This window comes from Capra hircus, chromosome 12 (genome assembly GCF_001704415.2).
Source record: "Capra hircus breed San Clemente chromosome 12, ASM170441v1, whole genome shotgun sequence".
Lineage (NCBI taxonomy): Eukaryota > Metazoa > Chordata > Mammalia > Artiodactyla > Bovidae > Capra > Capra hircus.
The window spans coordinates 68,995,229-69,018,005 of NC_030819.1; positions in this window are offsets into that span (position 1 = coordinate 68,995,229).

Consider the following 22,777-nt stretch of genomic DNA (forward strand, 5'->3'; position numbering starts at 1 on the left):
ACTTGAAGCAGGTGCCAGGGTTATGACTATGTTTACTACTTAGACAGCTGCAAAATGATGACAAAGGGGGGCCAGACACTTAGGGCAATCTTTTCAGGAAGACAAAAAGGTCACAGAGAAGAAAAATAGGAACGAGACAAGAATCCAGCTTGTCCTCCTTTTCTGGGATAATAAGAGTCCAATTTAAGGTCCTGTGACAATGGATGTGATAATTCGGGAGCCCACCTTTTCAGGATACAATCTAGGTAAGGGGCTAAACACCTGAAGTGTTTCTTAAAGTTCAGCAGGGAGGAAAGATGATTTGGAAATTGATTCCCAAAGGTATTTGTTTTCCCAGGACTGGAGAAGGGGAGCACTTGGACTGGGGTCACCAGCCAGTGGAGACAAGAGTGCAATGGGAAATGGGATGAAGAGAAACCTGGTCGATATGTTAAAGGGCGTTGCGTGTGTTGCTCAGTTGTGTCCGGTTCTTTGCTACTCCACGGACTGTATCCCACCAGGCTCCTCTGTCCATGGGATTTTCCAGGCCACAATACTGGAGTGGGGTGCCATTCCCTTCTCCAGGGGATCTTCCTGACCTAGGTATCCACCCTGGATCTCCTGCATTGCAGGCGGATTCTTTACCATTCTCAATATTTAATCTTTCAAGCATTTCTTCTTTAACTTCCTGTGCCAGGGGAGCTTTAAAAACAACCGTAGGGTAGACATTATCTTTAAACTCAACTCAATTCAGTCAATTTGTTGAGGGCTCATGTGGTAGATGTTTCTAAGTGTGGGGATGAAGAGATAAGGAAGCTGGCCCCAGTTCTTCACATCTTACCACACAGGCAGCTTAGTGGAGAAACAAGCAGATACTGGTATGTGTGCTGTAAGGAAGGTGAGGAAAAATCCCACGGACAGAGGAGCCTGGCGGGCTATAGGCTATAGGGTCACAAAGAGTCAGACATAACTGAGTGCATGTGTGCGTGCGCGCGCGTGTGCACACACACACACACACACACACACATACTGGATACTGGGGGTAAGGAAGAAAGGAGAATCTTCTGAATCTTCTCTGATTCAGGAGAAGAAATAATGTTTTGGGACAGAAAGAAGAGCTCAGTTTTGGACATGTGCTTGAGGGATCAGGGTTACCTAGATGGAGTGGATGGAAGTCAATCTCATTATTACAGAAAGTGAAACTTCGAAGTAAATGAGGCAACCTGGGCCATTATAAAGAGAAGATCCTTGGGAATGCCAACAGCTGAGAAACAAGTAACGGCAGAAGACAAGCCGGCAAAGGGTAAGAGACATTTGCCAGAAGGTAGGAGAAGCTCTTTACAGTGCAAAACGCCTCCAAACGTATGGGTTGAATGGATAGAATTCATTAATTATATTTATTATACATGTAATTAATGAATTGCTGTAATTAATACCAATGCAAATGAATCATTTTTCAAATTAGGCAACTGCACAGATTTAAATCATCTGTCCTTTGTTGGTGCTTAGAATAGTATTACTGAATGACTGCGTGTCCTAAGACTGAATGTGTGGAAAGGCTCTTCAGTGGATCTGGGGAGTAACTTAGAGTCACAGAGCCAAACCAATGTGATCTAGAACGTAAAGGAGTGAATGAAAATATATTCAGTTTGAAGGGGAATTTCTTTGAGCAGTTTATTTGGAAAATATATTTCTTTTACCTATATTGTATTATCATAAATCTCCTTTCCCCTAAAAGTTTAGTTCAAGAAGAGATTGATGTTCAAAATTAGATTTTATGAGAGAGACATTTTAGAAATAGTATCTGAAACACTAAAAAAAAAAAAAATTTCTATCAGATGCAATTGTGTCCAGTACTTTTCTTTTTCTTCATGTATCTTGGATATCTTTCTGTATCAGTACGCAAAGAACTTCCTTGTTCTTAAAAAAAAAAAAAAAGTAGCTGTGCAGTATAGCCACTAAATGAATGTATGAGAATAGACAGATAACTCCATATTGCTGGAAATTAAGGTAATTTCTGATATTTTCCATTCAAAACAGTGCTGCAATAGATAGCTATTACATGTATCATTTTTACAGTCTGCTAATAAATCTGTGTGATAAATTCCTAAAAGTAAAATTGCTGCATTAAGTGATATGTGCAGTTATAATTTCAATATATACTGCCAAATTGACTCCATGAAAGGTTCCAATTTGAATTCTCATCATCAGCATACAAGAATTCATGTTGTCTTCACTGCTTTGAAGCAAGCCTACCTCCAAAATTTTAAAATGTTACCAATGTGATGTTAAAAATAATGCCACATATTTTAATTTGCATTTTTCTTATTAATGTGGTCATATATTTCCTATATTTAAGAGCTATTTGTATTTCCTTTCCTGTGAATTAGTTTTTCATATGTCTTGCTTTTTCTATTTATTTTTCATGGTTTTTAGAAATTCATTATGTATTAATGAAATTAATATATAAATTTCTTCCAAGCTATTTTTTTTGTTTGTTTGTTTTTGATTTTGCTTTTGGTGGTTTGCTTTGCAGAAAGTTTCAACTTTTATACAGTCAAATTTGTTAGTTGTTTAAAAACTGTTTTTGAATTTCATAAGGCATAATAGCTACAAAGGTCTTCCTTATTCTGAAGTTGTAAGAAAATCCTCCTATATTCCCTTTATTGTTTAATCTTTGTATTTTAATTTTAAAAGATATTTGGAGTTTTTTCCTGATATAAAGTTGAAGTCCCTGCATAAAGACTTAGTTTGGATCTGGAAAATGTTGATTTAAGAAGTTAATTGAGAGAGTAAGAAATTTGAAGTTTTTTTTTTTTTTTTTTAATTAAAAGTGTAAAGTGATTGAGACATCTTTTTGGAGTGAGCAGTGGCTGTCATGATTTCAACACCCAAAGACAGTAGACAATCTCATTTCTATTTTTTTTTTTTTGTCTATTTCAATAACATATTAAATAGAACTTATTTGGTAACGAAAGGTCTTATTTTAGATTAACTTGAAAGTGGACACAGAGTTCTGACCAGCGATAAGAATGGAATGGAAGAACAGAAAATCAAGAAGGCTTAAAGTATTGTGGGGCTTCCCAGGCGGTAAAGAACCTGCCTGCCAATGCAGGAGACGTAAGAGATGTGGGTTCAGTCCCTGGGTTGGGAAGACCCCCTGGAGGAGAGTATGGCGACACCCTTCCTTATTCTTGTCTGGAGAATCCCATGGACAGAGGAGCCTGGTGGGCTACGTACAGTCCATGGGGTCGCACAGTTGGAAATGACTGAAGAGACTTAGCATACACGTACAAAGTATTGTGAGGGTATGGAACGAGAAACTTGAGGACCAAATCGCAAAGTTGCTTTTTCAAAATTAGATTTTAGGGTGAAACTGGAGAAGGGATCATTGACAAAAAAAGTTGTATTGTAGTTCTGAGGATGTGATAAATAATGGCTCTAAATTGCTCTTGGGTTCAGGTTTTGCATCAGTTGAGTTCAGGTCAGGTCAGCTTTGCTGCCAAATGACTTTCTAAAAAATCTTTTATTTTCAGAGCATTTTGAATCTCAGAATTTCCTGTAGATTTGTGGTCTTCAAGTCATCTGCGTTATTTTTCTCTGCTATGATTTTCCCTGTATTTACCAGCATCAGATAGTTGTTCTCTGTGGCAGGGTTGGAGGGGATATTTTACATTGGAAAATGACTGCAAGGGTAGAAAAAGGAGACTCATATTCTAAATATGCATTCCTGATAGTTGCATTTGATGGGATACCCTTCCATTCAAAGACATGTATATGGAGAACACTCTGATGAAACCCAAATTCATTCTTTTCTCATTTGTTTTATAGTTTCCTGATCACTTATATTGTAGCTTACAGTTAATATCCTACTAGGTGAATATTCTGCTTATGTGTTTGTACAGTGTGTGGTACTAGGTGCTGGGGAACCGAATTAGATGCTCTTTCTCCTGAGGGATCTTAATGTCGGTTTAGTGAGACGAACAGATAAAGCGGTAAGTGTCGCCCAGTGTGGTGAGTGTCAGGTATAACCAGAACAGGGCACTTCGGGGGCGTGGAGAAAGCCCAGCTGAGCCGTATTGCACAGCTAAACCATACAGATGGGGATGAAAGGCTTGATCTGAGTGCTGAAGTCTGGAAAGGAGTTAATGAAGAACTAGAAAAAGAAATGGAAACGGAGACCACTACAATGTATGTGTGCGGGGAAGTTCAAGCGGCTTCTTTGGGCTGGAGTGGAGGGCCTGTGTGGGGGATCGAGAAGGCAAGCCAGTGAGGCAGGAAGGAGTCAGAGTGTGAAGGGCCTGTTTTCTAAGCTGGAGCATTCGACTACCGTTTTGAAAGCCAGGGGATAAGGGATAAGCAAAAAACTAACATGTCTAGGTTTGCCTTTGATAAAGATGATTAAGATATTTTTGTGGAGGATAAACTTGGGTGGGCCGGATGGGGAGCTGGAAGACTCAGGCAGGCGATGATGAAAGCTGGGTGGGAGGGAGAAGACTCAAGAGGTATTAAGGCAGCAGAAGCTCTAGGGACAAAGAAAGTGAAAGTGTTAGGCACTCAGTTGTGTCCGACCCTGAGATCTCATGGCCTGTAAGCCCCCCAGGCTCCTTTGTCCATGGTATTCTCCAGGCAAGAATACTGGAGTGGGTTGCCATTTCCTTCTCCAGAGGATCTTCCCAACCCAGGGATTGAATCAGGTCTGCATTTCAGGCAAATTCTTTACCAGCTGAGCCACTTTGGAGGCCTGGGACAAAGAAACTATATCCCAATTAAAAAAAAATGCTGTAGTATAGAGTTAAAAAAAAAGAAGCTGTAGGGACTGATGGTTGCTGAATGTGGGAAAGGGAGCAGCAGAGTCAGTTTGTAACCAGTGAAGCTGGGACCAGGTGTTTTGAGAAGACTGTGGCCAGAACTGGAGTGGGTCTGGTCTGGTTTAAACTCTGCTCCAGGGTGACATGTAAAAACCCTCTGGTTTGGGGTTTCTGAGATTGCCTAGAAGTTCAAATGTGACCATCCCCCATTCCTACCCTGCCAAGGTTGCTAATTAAAGAAAAATAATTTTAATAAAAAAAAACTCTTTTGTTTAAGCAGTTTGGTGGATGGTAGTGCCTTTATGGACTTGGGGAGAAGCGGTCATTCTGCTCTGGCTTAAATTTGCCAGTGGGATAGACTAATGGGGTTACCCAGGAGATGGTTAGCAAAGAGTTTTCATGTGTATGAGAGAGGGTGAAGCTAGAGGATAGATTTGAGAGTTATCTAACCATTCCTGGCTTGGGTGTGACCATTCAGGATGAGACTATAGAGAGTAAAGAAGAGAGAGTCTGTGTCAGTACCCCACAGAGACAAATGTTTCTCCTGTATAAATTGGGCAGCCATCATTTTTTAAACAATTTCCTGAAGCGGGTGGCTGTAAGCAATGCATTAAGAACTTTTGCAACTGACTGGACTCACTGCTCAGGCCAGTTAACCTGTAGCAGAGAATGGTCAGAGTGGAAAAATTGCAGACGGAGCCCAAATCTGTTAGGTTAACTCTTGATTTGAGACTAAAGAGTTGGGCTGTATGCCATCACCTAGAGTCCCTTTCAGAGTAATCTCAGGGATCCACATTTCCATACTGGAGATGGGCCTATTTGGGAGGTCTAGTTAAGTGACCTCTGTACCAAATGATGGTCTCCAATGGTCATCTTGACTAGTGACTACTGGATAAACAGAGCTTTGACTATATGGAGCTTGGTCGGTAAAGTGATGTCTCTGCTTTTTAATATGCTGTCTAGGTTGGTCATAGCTTTTCTTCCAAGAAGCCAGTCTTTAGTTTCATGGCTGCAGTCACCATCTGCAGCAATAACAGTGGTCATCATGCCATACTCTTGATTTCTTATCTTCTTATATTTTATTAGTAGAAGAATGTTGCAATGTTGTAGGTGTAATATAGATAGGGATTTGAAATTTTTTTGAGGGTGGTCAGGCCAAATTTTAGGCCATAAGTCTCTGGATGTGTCTTTGCTAATTGTCCAACCTGAGTTGTTGTGTTATTTTTCTTCAGTTCTGTTCGAGCTGTCACATCCAAATCTTTCTATCCCAGAACATAAGTGAAAGGTAGAAAAGAAGCTTCCAGAATCTCTCTCCATCCCCATTTCATGCTACGCTTTCATTTTTTAATGTTCCAGAGCCACTGGTCTTGCTTCATTTTTTCTATCACTGAGCTGTTTTATCGACCACAGGACCTCTGCACAGTCTGCCTGGAATCTCCCACAGCTTTTGCTCACAACTGGCACTTTCTCCTGTTTCAAGTTCTGGTCTATTTGCCACTTTTTTCCTCTGATCACCCAATTCACCGAGAGGATGCCTCTCCCTATCCCCACTTCGCAGCAGTCTGTCGATTTGCCTACTTGTTTTCTGTGTTGTTCAGTGGTATAACCCTGAAAACAATAACAATGTGAAGACATTTCAAATTTATTCTCATTTGAACAATTCAAATGGCTGGCTTCCCTGGTGGCTCACTTGACAAAGAGTCTGCCTGCAATGCAGGAATCCCCACTTCAGTCTCTTGGTTGGGAAGATCCCCTGGAGAAGGGAATGGCAACCCACTCCAGTATTCTTGCCTGGGATTATCCAGAGGAGCCTGGTGGGCTACAGTCCATGGGGTCACAAAGAGTCCGACACAACTGAGTGACTAACACTTGAACAATTCAGTGTACCAGGGTGAATCATTATCGTTCACCTTAATGGGGTATCATTAATATACCCCAATGATAAATAAGAAATTGGAGGCCCGGAAAGCTCAGGTGAGTTACCCAGGGTCACACAGTTAGTAATGACAGAGCTGCACATGGCCTGATTGACCGATCATGGCTGCTTTCATAACATCATCATCTTGAGGGGAGCATCTCAATGTGACCTTTCCAAGGACTAGCATTTCCCTCAAATACGCTGTCTTTGGTGAAGGCTCACTTCCCTGTGTCTTTGCCTTTAAGACAATTTCTTTTATTCCTTTCCTGGAATCTGTAGTGAATCTCCGAGAACTCCAGAGAAAGATGATTTTGTTTTTCCCTGTAAAAGGGAAATAGCCCCTGATTTCAGCACTGATTAGAAGTGAGGTCTTTCCCTGGGGACATAATCAGCCGTGGACAGTAGGTTCTGATGATGTCTGAGTTTCTTTCTCCCGCTCTGCCCTGAGGGGAGATGAAGGGTTTTCACTCTACTTTTTAATGACTATGTAAGAGGAAAAGAGCGAGCTGGCGCAGAGAAGCGGTGAGTCATCTTGGAAGCAGTGAGGAAGCATGAGAGGTGATACGCCGTGTGTTGGTGGCAGGGGGTGGTCTTTCCCAGTACTCAGTAATTATTTCAAGGAGCTCAATCAAACCCACTGCTGGCCCCATGTAAATCAAAGGGGGAGCTAACTAATTGCCAATGTCTCCCTTTAAATCCTTCCCTTCCTATCATTAAGGAATTTTGCAACACAGATACGTAAGTGCAAGAGCCAAGCCTGCATCCATTTGCACAGTCTCTTCCCTCAATGTTTACTTCTAAAGGAGGCAAGAGGGGGCCACCCTGACGAACCTGATTTTCAGAGTACTGACAGCCATCTAATTAGAATAAGATGAGACCTAAATTGGTTTAGGAGAACTTAGTCCTCCCCCTTATTCCCTAGAACTATCTTAGAGGTTTTAATTTTTTTTTAATTAAAAAACACTTCTGACTTTTAATTTTGCTTTCATGCTACAAAAATATACTCCCCTTTCCCCTCCATCCTGCTAAATTCCTCCTTGGTTACAGTGCCAGGATAAAGGAGAACATTTTTAATCCTGTCATTTTAGTTTGGTCTCTGAACCAAGGGAAAGACACAAGGAAGTGGAAAATTTGTTCAAGGGCACCAAGGAATTTCTTCCCACCTTACCAAGAAAGACTGTAGGAGAACCCCAAGCTGGTGCAAACATCACCATATTTTGCAATGTCTTGTTGAAGCAAAGATTTAATTTCTACCGTCACCAAAACCTTCTATACCTACATCCCAGAAGATCCAGCCAATTACCCTTCAGTCAATAGTAACAACTGAAGTAGTTTCATAGCTGATTATACTCAAATGTATCATTGCTCCACGTAAAAATATATACACATAAAAATTATAATGTGGAAGTGTTGACTAGCTGTAGTTATCTCTGAGAGAGTCTAATTATACAATTCATATTTTTTTCTGTATTTTGCAAATCTTCTACAATTACATATGTTACTTTTATATGCTGAAAATTAGACATTTTAAAATATCATTGTGCATTGGTTTTCTATATACCATAAAAATCTATACAGAGCAAAAAGACTAGAAAGAAATGTAGGAAGTTATTTTAAAAATATTTGTTTATATACAATGTGTTAGTTTCAGGTAACAGCAAAGTGATTCAGTTAGACCTATATATTCTTTTTCAGATTCTTCTCCATTATAGGTTATTACAGTATATTGAATATAATTTCCTGTTAGGAAGTTATTAATACTGTTTATCCCTAGATGGTGGGCCTTACTTTTCATCTATTATGATGTGATCAGCATGTGTTAGCTTTGAAATGGGAAATGAAACAATTAAAAAAAAATGAGATTAGAGAAAGAAGGTACCAGTGCAGTAGTATGTATCACACTTAAAATCAAAACACTGATGAAAGAAACATGCTGGACAAGAGTTATGCAGCAAAACCAGGAAATTTATGCTGCCAAATGAAAGAAAAAAATCTTGCCAATGATTTTTATTGTTGTTTACTCACTGTGTCATGTCCCTCTCTTTTGCAATCCCATGGGCTATAGACCACCAGTCTCCTCTGTTCGTGGGGTTTCCCATACAAGAAAACTGGAATGGGTTGCCATCTCCTTCCTCAGGGGATCTTCCCGATGCAGGGATTGAACCCATGTCTCCAGCACTGGAAGGCAGATTCGTTACCACTGAGCTACCTTGGAAGTCCTCCCAGTGATCTGAGGTCACCTAAATACCAAGACCTAAATAATTTTGATTTATGACCTAAATGAAATCCCTTCTGATTATACAGTGGAAGTGAGAAATAAATTTAAGGGACTAGATCTGATAGAGTGCCTGATGATCTATGGAATGAGGTTCGTGACATTGTACAGGAGACAGGGATCAAGACCATCCCCATGGAAAAGAAATGCAAAAAAGCAAAATGGTTGTTTGGGCAGGGCTTACAAATAGCTGTGAAAAGAAGAGAAGTAAAAAGCAAAGGAGAAAAGGAAAGATACAAGCATCTGAATGCAGAGTTCCAAAGAATAGCAAGGAGAGATAAAGCCTTCCTCAGCGATCAATGCAAAGAAATAGAGGCAAACAACAGAATGGGAAAGACTAGAGATCTCTTCAAGAAAACTAGAGATACCAAGGGAACATTTCATGCAAAGATGGGCTCGATAAAGGACAGAAATGGTATGGACCTAACAGAAGCAGAAGATATTAAGAAGAAGTGGCAAGAATACACAGAAGAACTGTACAAAAAAGATCTTCATGATCCAGATAATCACAATGGTGTGATCACTCACCTAGAGCCAGACATCCTGGAATGTGAAGTCAAGTGGGCCTTAGGAGGCATCACTACGAACAAAGCTAGTGGAGGTGATGGAATTCCAGTGGAGCTATTTCAGATCCTGAAAGATGCTGCTATGAAAGTGCTGCACTCAATATGCCAGCAAATTTGGAAAACTCAGCAGTGGCCACAGGACTGGAAAAGATCAGTTTTCATTCCAATCCCAAAGAAAGGCAATGCCAAAGAATGCTCAAACTACCACACAAGTTCACTTATCTCACATGCTAGTAAACTAATGCTCCAAATTTACCAAGCCAGGCTTCAGCAATACTTGAACCATGAACTTCCAGATGTTCAAGATGGATTTAGAAAAGACAGAGGAACCACAGATCAAATTGCCAACATACACTGGATCATCGAAAAAGCAAGAGAGTTCTGGAAAAATATTATTTCTGCTTTATTGACTATGCCAAAGCCTTTGACTGTGTGGATTACAATAAACTGTGGAAAATTCTTCAAGAGATGGGTATACCAGACCACTTGACCTGACTCTTGAGAAACCTATATGCAGATCAGGAAGCAACAGTTAGAACTGGACATAAACAACGGACTGGTTCCAAACAGACTGAACTGAACTGAACTGAAATACCAAGATTCTCAGCATGGTGTTCATGAGCCATTTATGAAGATGGTACAGCACTTCTGTGGACATTTGTGTACAGCATGTACTTCAATTTTTGTTTATGGTTAAGTTTTACCATACAATCCTTTGTGTGTCTTTCAGTTCAGTTCAGTTCAGTTCAGTTCAGTCGGTCAGTCGTGTCTGACATTGCGACCCCATGAATTGCAGCATACCAGGCCTCCCTGTCCATTACCAACTCCCGGAGTTCATTTAGACTCACGTCCATCGAGTCAGTGATGCCATCCAGCCATCTCATCCTCTGTTGTCCCCTTCTCCTCCTGCCCCCAATCCCTCCCAGCATCAGAGTCTTTTGCAATGAGTCAACTCTTCACATGAGGTGGCCAAAGTACTGGAGTTTCAGCTTTAGCATCATTTCTTCCAAGACATCCCAGGGCTGATCTCCTTCAGAATGGACTGGTTGGATCTCCTTGCAGTCCAAGGGACTCTCAAGAGTCTTCTCCAACACCACAGTTCAAAAGCATCAATTCTTCGGCACTCAGCTTTCTTCACAGTTCAACTCTCACATCCATACATGACCACTAGGAAAAACCATTACCTTGACTAAATGGACCTTAGTTGGCAAAGTAATGTCTCTGCTTTTGAATATACTGTCTAGGTTGGTCATAACTTTTCTTTCAAGGAGTAAGCGTCTTTTCATTTCATGGCTGCAATCATCATCTGCGGTGATTTTGGAGCCCAAAACAATAAAGCCTGACACTGTTTCCACTGTTTCCCCGTCTATTTGCCATGAAGTGATGGGACCAGATGCCATGATCTTCATTTTCTGAATGTTGAGATTTAAGCCAACTTTTTCACTTTCCTCTTTCACTTTCATCAAGAGGCTTTTTAGCTCCTCTTCACTTTCTGCCATAAGTGTGGTGTCATCTGTATATCTGAGGTTATTGATATTTCTCCCAGCAATCTTGATTCCAGTTTGTGCTTCTACCAGCCCAGTGTTTCTCATGATGTACTCTGCATAGAAGTTAAATAAGCAGGGTGACAATATACAGCCCTGGGGTACTCCTTTTCCTGTTTGGAACCAGTCTGTTTTTCCATGTCCAGTTCTAACTGTTGCTTCCTGACCTGCATACAGATTTCTCAGGAGGCATGTCAGGTGGTCTGGTATTCCCATCTCTTGAAGAATTTTCCACAGTTTATTGTGATCCACACAGTCAAAGGCTTTGACATAGTCAATAAAGCAGAAATAGATATTTTTATGGAACTCTCTTGCTTTTTCGATGATCCAGCGTACATTGGCAATATGATCTGTGGTTCCTCTGTCTTTTCTAAATCCAGCTTGAACATCTGAATGTTCACAGTTCACGTATTGCTGAAGCCTGGCTTGGAGAACTTTGAGCATTACTTTACTAGCGTGCGAGATGAGTGAGATTGTATGGTAGTTTGAGCATTCTTTGGCATTGCTTTCTTTGGGATTGGAATGAAAACTGCCCTTTTCCAGTCCTGTGGCCACTGCTGAGTTTTCCAAATTTGCTGGCATATTGAGTGCAGCACTTTCATAGCAGCATCTTTCAGGATTTGAAGTAGCTCCACTGGAATTCCATCACCTCCACTAGCTTTGTTCATAGTTATGCTTTCTAAGGCCCACTTGACTTCACATTCCAGGATGTCTGGCTCTAGGTGAGTGATAACACCATTGTGATTATCTGGATCATGAAGATCTTTTTTGTACAGTTCTTCTGTGTATTCTTGCCACTTCTTCTTAATATCTTCTGCTTCTGTTGGGTCCATACCATTTCTGTCCTTTACCGAGCCCATCTTTGCATGAAATGTTCCCTTGGTATCTCTAGTTTTCTTGAAGAGATCTCTAGTCTTTCCCATTCTGTTGTTTGCCTCTATTTCTTTGCATTGATCGCTGAGGAAGGCTTTATCTCTCCTTGCTATTCTTTGGAACTCTGCATTCAGATGCTTGTATCTTTCCTTTTCTCCTTTGCTTTTTACTTCTCTTCTTTTCACAGCTATTTGTAAGCCCTGCCCAAACAACCATTTTGCTTTTTTGCATTTCTTTTCCATGGGTATGGTCTTGATCCCTGTCTCCTGTACAATGTCACGAACCTCATTCCATAGATCATCAGGCACTCTGTCTATCAGATCTAGTCCCTTAAATCTATTTCTCACTTCCACTGTATAATCAGAAAGGATTTGATTTAGGTCATACCTGAATGGTCTAGTGGTTTTCCTTACTTTCTTCAATTTAAGTCTGAATTTGGCAATAAGGTTTCATGATCTGAGCCACAGTCAGCTCCTGGTCTTGTTTTTGCTGACTGTGTAGAGCTTCTCCATTTTGGTTGCAAAGAATATGATCAGTCTGATTTTGGTGTTGACTATCTGGTGATATCCATGTGTAAAGTCTTTTCTTGTGTTGTTGGAAGAGGGTGCTTGCTATGACCAGTGCATTTTCTTGGTAAAACTCTACTAGTCTTTGCCCTGCTTCATTACATATTCCAACGCCAAATTTGCCTGTTACTCCAGGTGTTTCTTGACTTCCTACTTTTGCATTCCAGTCCCCTATAATGAAAAGAACATCTTTTTTGGGTGCTAGTTCTAAAAGATCTTGTAGGTCTTCATAGAACCTTTCAACTTCAGCTTCTTCAGCATTACTGGTTGGGGCATACACTTGGATTACTTTGATATTCAATGGTTTGGCTTGGAAACGAACAGAGATCATTTTGTCATTTTTGAGATTGCATCCAAGTACTGCATTTTGGACTGTTTTGTTGAACAGATGGCTACTCCATTTTTTCTAAGCTATTCCTGCCTGCCTTTAGTAGATATAATGGTCATCTGAGTTAAATTCACCCATTCCAGTCCATTTTATTTGCTGATTCTTGAATGTCGATATTCACTCTTGCCATCTCCTATTTGACCACACCCAATTTGCCTTGATTCATGGACCTGACATTCAGGTTCCTATGCAATGTTGCTCTTTACAGCATTGGACTTTGCTTCTATCACCAGTCACACCCACAACTGGGTACTGTTTTTGCTTTAGCTCCATCCCTTCATTCTTTCTGGAGTTATATCTCCACTGATCTCCAGTAGCATATTGAACACCTACTGATCTGGGGAGTTCCTCTTTCAGTATCCTATCATTTTGCCTTTTCATACTGTTCATGGGGTTCTCATGGCAAAAATACTGAAGTGGTTTGCCATTCCCTTCTCCAGGGGACCACATTCTGTCACACTTCTCCACCAAGTCCCGCCTGTCTTGGGTGGCCCCACAGGGCATGGCTTGGTTTCATTGAGTTAGACAAGGCTGTGGTCCTAGTGTGATTAGATTGACTAGTTTTCTGTGAGTATGGTTTCAGTGTGTCTGCCCTCTGATGCCCTCTTGCAACACCTACCGTCTTACTTGGGTTTCTCTTACCTTGGGCGTGGGGTATCTCTTCTCGGCTGCTCCAGCAAAGCACAGCCACTGCTCCTTATCTTGGATGAGGGGTATCTCCTCACTGCTGCCCTTCCTGACCTTGAACATGGAATAGCTCCTCTAGGCCCTCCTGTGCCCGCGCAGCCACTGCTCCTTGGATGTGGGGTTACTCCTCCCAGCTGCCACCCCTGGCCTTGGACATGGGGTAGCTCCTCTTGGCCATGCTATGTGTCTTTAGAAGTCATCTTTTCCTTAACTGAGTCTAGATAGAGCATAAGTAAATAGACAAAATAATGTTCTCTAATGTTGTACTGATATATACCAAAGTGATTTCCATTAATCTGTCAAGGCACAAGTACCAGAACCATTTTCTATAATTTCTCTGATCATCATAATTTAGTTCAAGAAAATTATTTAGAACACTTCAGAGAAAGATAAAGAGCTGCTTTTGAGCATTTTTCTTGTATTTTGTTTTGAAAGTTATGAAAACCATGGAATTATTGTTAAGAGGTTCATCAGCCCGAAGGTACAAATGTTTTCTTATTCCACAGAGACTAAAAGTACATATGTTTTTATGTGAAGGTCTCTGGGCTTCCCAGCTGGTGCTAGTGGTAAAGAACCCACTTGCCAGTGCAGGAGACATGAGGAACTTTGGTTGGATCTCTGGGTTGGGAAGATCCCCTGAAGGAGGGCATGTCAACCCACTCTAGTATTCTTGCTTGGAGAATTCCCCTGGACAGAGGAGACCGGCAGGGTACAGTCCATAATATTGCAAAAAGTTAGTCATCATTGAAACAACTTAGCATGTGGTCTATGAGAAGATTTATGTGGAAATTATGACTTTAGAAAGTGGTTCTTTGATTGTGAGAGACAGTAAAGCATAGATATTGCTGTCATTCAGATCTGACTTCAAATTCCAGTATCTGAATCCAAGAGTTAGGGAAAAACATTCTATGTAGATTGAGATTTGAGTGTACTTTATAGGTTGAAGAACTTTCCTTAGTAGTTAAAAAGGAAAGAATAAAAAAAAAAAATCAAGAGCCCATCTCTCTAGATTTCTAGTTATAAGTTGTTCCCAGTGGTCCTGTGTCTTAGGTTTCTTTGTCCTCATTTCCTTATCTGAAAATAAGACTTCCCACTGTCTCAGATGGTAAAGAATCCACCTGCAATTTGGGAGACCTGGGTTTGATCCCTGGGTTGGGAAGATCCCCTGGAGAAGGGAATGACAACCCACTCCAGGATTCTTCTCTGGAGAATTCAGAGGGAGCCTAGCAGGCTACATTCCATGCGATCACCAAGAGGTATACATGCCTGAGGGACTAACACTATTCTATTCTGAAAATAAGAGTAATACTGTCTTCCATCACACAATTGTCAAGAGGATAGCATAATTTGATTTATATAATTTCTTAGAACACTGCCTGGCACAAAGTAAATGCTCTATGAATGTTCTTAGCATTTATCTCCAGCAGTCAAAGTGTATGATGTTGATGGTAATATAAAAAGTCTTAAAAATAGCCTAGGATGTTGCTGATGATGGTAGCAAATCCATTGGGGCCAGAATTTCTCATTTATGCTTATTCCTCTTTCAGGAGCCAGTGTTATTTCCTAAATTGACACAGGCCCAGTGGATCTCAGGCAAAGTTCATCTGTCTTGATTCAGGCACTTATTCAAAAAATCTTATGGTCTTATTTTTGGATTCTGAAAAACTTTGAGAAAAGAAAAACAACCCTTAAGGTATTCTAATTTGCCAAGACCACTGTAATGTGTACTGCAGAGTGATGTTCTAAGTTTACCCCATGTGGGTAACTGAAAAGAGATGAAATGACTCATCTGCTTTGTTCTCCGTAATCTCTCATGAACTTGGCTCGGCTTAGTTAGAGCTTTAAGTGGGAAAAAGAGAAAAAGATTCCGTTGTTTAAAGGAAGAGAACTATGTTTCTCTCTCTAAGCGTTCTCTCTGTATTTACACACATGACAGTTGCTCAGTACTTTCGTGTTAGTCCTTGGTTTATTGTTTTAGTGACGTATCTTCCAGTTTTCTATGTATTTTAACTAAAATAGAATCAGATGTTGTTTGTTACCTGCCAAACGTTTTCTTGCCCTTTCCACCTACTTACTCATCAGCATTCCTCCCAGTATCTGACAAGAGCTCAGCAGGAAGCAGATGTCACACTTAAATTAGGATAATTTGAGGATGGTTTAATAAGCAGACGCTTTACAAAGACTTTGGGGGGATGTAGGGAGCCCCAGGGAACAGTGTGTCCCCTGGTGCTGGTAACAAGAGAGGACAGCAGGCAGAGGAAGATGATGGACTCTTAGAATCTCAGTGGAGCCGGTGTGATAAGGCCACTTTGAGAGGAGCCGTGACCACGGATTGCACAGTGAAGGGAGCAGCCAACCAAAAGCAACCCCATGAGGAGGGACCAGGCACACTAAATATTTCTACTTCTCTCTTCCAGCTCCCACCAGTCCCCTGCCAGGACTTCCCATTGGCTGATCCCAAGGATAACCAGAAGGCATGGGACACTTGATGAAGACCCCCTCATCAGCCTTAGCTGGTGGAATAGGCTCAAAGAGAATGCAGGAGGTACCTGCATGTTACCTGTCCTTTCTTCCTTCTCTTCCACATCTGAGACAGGGATGCAATCCCTGTAGCCCACCTTTCTCCACTGCTCATCTTCTCCCTCCCCTCTCCCTCTCCACCGTCTCCTTCCCAGCAGTGGATCATTTTGCTCAAGTTTCTTCCATTTAAAAACAACAGTAGACGTGGCAACCTACTCCAATATTCTTGCCTGGGGAATCCCATGGCCAGAGGAGCCTGGTGGACTACAGTGGCAAAGAGTTGGACACAACTGTAGAGACTTAGCATGCAAACACCCCCTTTTAGTATCATATAAGTGTTCTTGAAGAAATGACAGTTAAGATCCATGGGCTGAATTGATGTTAGACAGGTAAAGAGTGCATTTCAGGCAAGGAGAAGATTGTCTCAGTAGAGTTTCTGATGAGGAATAAGCAAGGGTCAGAGTGTTTGATGCTTGGTTAGCAAGGCTCAACAAGAGACTGCAGGACTAGCCAGGATCTAAATCATGCAGGAACTGTCAGTTTCAGAAAGAATGTTGGATGTTATCCTGAGGACAGGTGGAAGCTGATCCAGTCACTATTGCTGTATAAATGAGTAACCCTCAAATTTAGTGCTATAAGAATGGCCATTTAATTTTTACTCAAATTTTGTGGGCCAATAATTCATAAGGGACTCAGCTGGGCAGTTCTTGCTCAGATTCTCATATTTAGTTTTGTTCAGATGTTGCCTGGGGTCAGTGACCATCAGCTGAAGTCTCAGCTGGGCTGGATGGTCAAGATGTTTGGCAGTTGGTGATGAGAGTTCAGCTGAGGCTGTCGACTGGAGTGCCTTATATGATTTCTGAAATGGAGGTCTACCTTTTTTTAAAGGTAGTATCATTTTATTTAGTGTTACAGGAATGGGGTTGCAAAGAGTTGGACATGACTGGGCAACTGAACAACAACATACAAAATTTTAGGTTACTTCTTAAAACCAAAAAAAAAGAAATTCAAAATTCCCCAAATAACAAGGCAGGAAATTGGAATTCCAGTTCGTTAAGGTTTTATAGCTGACTTTCTCCAAAGTAAGAATCTCAAGGAAAACAGATGGAAGCTTCGTGGCCCTTTTTGACCTAGGCCCAGAAGTCACATAATGTCACTTCCACTGCATTCCATTAATTGAGTCTGTCTTAGATTCAAGGATGAAGGCAGTTTTACTTCGTCTCTTAGCTGGGGAGAGTCCCGAGTCCCAATCACATGTGGTCCCGAGAGCATGTGTGAAGCATGTTATCATGGAAAATACAATCTCTCCTGCTACTTAAATACTTTTAACACAGTAGTAAGGAAGGCCAGTATGGGTCCTACAAAGGTCACTGTGCTTGCTGCTCAGAACAAAGAGTGAGCAAGACTGTACATGGCAGCCTGTGGAGGTAGTGCAGGCAAGATATGCTGATGGCTTGGTGCAGAGGGCTGGCAGCAGACATGGGGAGCAACAAGAAAATGTGAGTTAAGTTGTAGACGGTACTGCTGAGGCTTGGTGAAGGATGGGGTGTGGAGTGTGAAGGAGAAGTGATGTCATGTGACTCGCAGGTTTCTGGACTTGAAGCTGTTAAATGAATGCTGTTGCTACTTTCTGAGATTAGGCAGTTAGGAGGAGGGGTGCTTTTGAAGGCAAAAATCAAGGCTCCACTTTAGATTGAGTGTAAATTGGGCTTCCCCTTGTGGCTCAGTGATAAATATCTGCCTGCAATGTAGGAGACCTGGGTTCAATCCCTGGGCCAGGAAGATCCCCTGGAGGAGGGAATGGCAACCCACTCCAGCGTTCTTGCCTGGGAAATCCCATGGACAGAGGAGCCTCGGGGGTTATGGTCCATGCGGTTGCAAACAGTTGGACATTACTGAAGTGAGTGAGCACACAAGTTGGTTTGGGGCCAACCAAGTAGACTTGTCGAGAGGCTGTCTACATGGTCAGAGATGGGGCTCAGAAGAAAACTCTGGGCTAGAGATATAGATGTGGTGCTAGTTGTCATATGAATGATACGTAAAACCATGAAAAGGGATGAGATTCCACTAAGAGAATGCCTGCAGAGGGACGAGAGACAGGTAGTTGAGAGCGCTGAGAACCTGTATCGATACTGAGCAGAGGAGGAGCTTCCAAAGGAAACTGAAATAGCGAGAGACTGAGTGTATTTTTGGTGGATGGAAGGACATGTATTTTTCCAAACTCACATAAATCAACAGAAAAATCTCAATATAGAAAGTTGGAAACATTAAATATGCTTCTCCCAATTATCTCTTGGAAAGATTTTTTCCCCCTTCTTGATCAAGCACCTTTCATACTTAGCAGCCTAATAGGCAGTTTCTGATTTCCTGTGATTTCTGTGAGTGAGGTATTTGTTAAAACTAATTAGGTGTTAGAGATGTTATGCTAGAATGCTAATCTCTGTGTGATCCCAAATAATTTGTTTAGCAGAGTGTGTTCTCGTTTGGAAGCTACCTGGATGAAAAAATAAAGTAATAACTTAGAATTTTAACTTTAAAACTTAAAAATTTAAAACTAAGTTTAAATCTAAGTTTAAAATTAAAACCTAAATTTTTAACTTTAAACAGTGTCACGCACTGTTTGCTTTATTAGAGATATTTTGTTCGGCTTCTTGTCAGAGATATTTTGTTCGGCTTCTTGTCAGAGAACTATTTTGAGGTAAATGTGACGAAAACGTAGAAAGGAGGTTCCAAATTAGGTAGTAGATATAGATAGGGCTTCTCAAAGCAAAGACATCTGAAGTGGGTTGGATACCATCAAGAATGTGGCCGAGATGTGTCATTTGGTGCAATATACAATTTCTTTCATACAAAATCATAGGTGTGAAGACTAACCAGTGGAGGCATGGAAGGAAGTTGGCAGAGAAAAGATATAAAGCAGAAAAATGGGCAAGAGTTGTGTACTTCATGACGAGAAGAAGCAGACATAGAGGACTTAGGTGAAAGAGGTTTATAAAGCATCCTTGACAAAGAGAACATTTCTTTTTTAACAACTAAGTGGCTTTTATTATGTTCACAAAGTTGTACAACCATCCCCATTGTCTATTTTTCTTTTTGGCTGTGCCACACAACCTGTGGAACCTTGATTCCCTGAGCAGGGATTGAACCCATGCCCCTGCATTGGAAGCCCCCAAATTCTTGTTTTAATATTGCTCCATCTTTAGTAGTGATCATTGGAACATCATTTAATTTTTGTTTTTCCATCTTCTGGAACTTCTAACACTGATTGCTTCAAAAAAGTGACTGTCATTCTCTGTTGGAATTAGTCACCCCCCTCTTTAGAAAGGGTATCTTTTTGCTCAGATAGCCTGTTTTCACAGTATGAATTTGGGTGCAGTTACAATGAAAATAGCCAAACACTACTTAGGAGAGTGGTGTGACCTGATTTGCTTACTAGGATGGAGAAGTGGGAAGTTGGGAGGCTACCAACCTAGAGGAGACAGGATGAAAATCAGAACTGACTCAACAGTGGAAATGGCAGGAAGAGCCCAGATTTGAGCACATTTTTTGAAGTGGATTAAACAGATCTTGTGGGCCTTCCCTGGCGGTCCAGTTGTTAGGATTTTCACCTTCCAATGCAGGGGATGTGGGTTCGATTCCTGATTAAGGAGTTAAGATCCCACATGCCTCTAGGTCAAAAAACCAAAATGTAAAACAGAAACAATATTGTAACAAATTCAATAAAGACTTTAAAAAGGGCCCACATCAAAAAAAAAAAAAATCTTAAAACCAGACAGATCTTGGTGATAGATCTTGGTGACCAATTCAGTTGAGGCAGTGTCTAGGAAAGGGAGGAGTCTGATCAGGCTGATGTCTGCCTTAGATCTCAGGTGAAACAGAGTCTGTGAGAAGGAACCACACGTGGGCGTGATACCAATGAGACAACTAGAGAACGTGCCCACGTGTTATCTTCTCAGCAGCTCTATGAAGTGGATCAGACAGACTGTATTTTCCTCTGAGGAAAGACAACCCAGCTGACGTTCAAAACCCGAGATTCTCCAGATCTGTAGAGTTACTGCTTGCTTGCCACTAGCACCTAGATGATGAAGAGTAGGAGTAGGGAAAGGGATTTATCTCCCTCAACTCCACTCACACCAGCAATCACGACCTTACCTATACATGTATTTAAGGACCTCTTCTAGGAATATAGTTCCAGCTGATCAGCTAGTTATGACAAACGTCTTGGTCACGGAGGAAATTTCATGATGGATTGGCTTGCACGTTACTCTCACAGCTACAATTTCCACTTTTCCTTGCAGTCAGGGTTCTATCTTTAAAAGTCTTTAAAAATTTTAAAGGAATGTATCTATTTGGTTCTGCTGGGTTTTAGTTGTGGCATGTGGGATCTAGTTCCCTGACCAGGGATTGAACCCAGGCCCCCTGCATTGGGAGCGTGGAGTCTTAGCCACATGGTGGCAGGAATGAGGTTTTCCTTATAACATTCTACAGCGGGTAGGGTATTTCTCCCATTTGCAGTTCTTTCTAGCTGTGTAGCATCTATTCTTGACTCATGGCCCTCCTGGAGGTGTGGTATGTCACCCAATAATCTATAATAAATGCCTGTCGGATCTAATTAGCTAGAGTTGAGTCTGTTGACTGCATCTGAGAACAGTGATGATGCTCAAAGTACGTGTGTGTGTATCTATCCATCTATTTATCTGCTAAACCAGACATAAATATGTTTATGTTGAACAATTCATTTTGGCACAGGTCACAACTTTTATAGTGCTTTCAAAAAATTTGACATTTAAAAATTATCAAGCAGTTATTAATTGGGCATTTCCTGGAGAAGGGAATAGCAACCTACCCCTGTATTCTTGCCTGGAGAATTCCATGGACAGAGGAGCCTGGCGGCTGCAGTCCATGGGGTTGCAAAGAGTCGGACATGACAGAGTCTAACACACAATTGGACATTTAGGATTTTTTAATTGAAGTCTAGTTGCTGTACAATAGTATATAAGTTATAGGTGTCCAATATAGTGATTCACAATTTTCAAAGGTTACACTCCATTTACCGTTATCATAAAATATTGGCTATATCCCCATATTGTACACCATATACCCTTGTAGCTTATTTTATACCTAATGGTTCATACCTTCTAGTCCTTAGAGGTTCTTTCCTCTCCCCACTAGCAACCAGCAGTTTGTTCTCTATATCTGTGAGTCTGCTTCTTTTGTTACATTCACGGGTTTGTTGTAACACTTAGGATTTTTAAAGCAGTGTCCTAGATATGGATGCATTTGATGTCATGAGTCCTGGCCTTCAAAGAATCTCAAAATTTAGTGTCTCTCTCTGGCTTAAAATTCCTATTGGATGCTAACCTAGGAGGCCAAAGACTGCCCCTTTCTCATTCACCACGGTATCTGAGGCCTGGCACCATGCTTAGCATTAGTACATATACAGGAACACATACACACATATGCACACACAGGCGTCCTCACACACTTCATGCACACCCACATGCATTTACTACACGAATAAAGGAAACTCCTTGCCAAGGTTACTAGAAGTAAACAACATGGGGAGAAATTCTTTGGGGCTATTTCATGCCAGCTGTCTCTTCTTTCAGCCATGAAACCCTACTTTCAAAATGACTCAGATTTGTTCTAAAATGATTTTGTTATAATAATCTTTATTTTCCCAAGGTAATTTGCTCAGGCCAGAATTAGCTCAAAGGGTTTTGTTCTCTTTTCCGATTATGTAATTTTCCTAAAAATCTTCTTCCTTACTCTTGCCACGCAGACTCCCACTTTGTCAAAACATACATTTCCAGGGAGCTGATTCTTCTTGTTGGCACACAACCCCCAGGTCGACGCTTTATTTCCAGGGTAAGCATTTGCTTATCTATTACCCAGTCTACTCAATCAGGGCAGTCCAGACTGCCAGCTCTAGAGAAATTAAAAAAAAAAAAAAAAAAACAGTTTCACACATGATTTTTTTCCAGTTGGGGTTTGCTGGTACAGGTAGACAATAGGAGGCTCTTACTAATGCTTCCATTTCATAATTGAGAAAACAGTGAAATGATGAAGTTACAAAACTTACATGAAAATTCATGGAGAACTGGAGGATGACTCAATTTTTGCTTCTTAAACTGTAATTCCTTATGATCAACGTGCTTGTTCAAGGTCACTTGAAATCTGTACTCCACACACAATCCTAAGACTTTTAAAGTAGGGATGACTCAGGCATGGAATGACAGTGATGGCTTAAAGGAAATAATTGGGTGTCACCTCCAGTCGCATCTTTCAGATAACAAATAAGCTCAAGTGAAAATCGGGAGGACATGTTGGGTGATAGACATCTGACAGGCAGGCCTCTTATTGTTTAGGAAGAGAAGGGACTTAAAGCCTAATGTGCTTTTTAGTGTTACATTATTTGCTGTAGTCTGAAATCACCATCCATAAGAACAGAGAGCATTGTACTCATCTCTAAAAATTCAGTCGTCCACATGCTGCTCTAGCATAAAATTTCCCCCATCACAATTCAGAAGAAATGATAATGTGTAGGTTTTTAACTTCCTTTAACAGGTGTTTTTCACAACTACTAATGCTTCGAGAACCTCAGATTTCTCTAGACATGGCTGTGGTTGACATCATTAACCTCAGTTGGC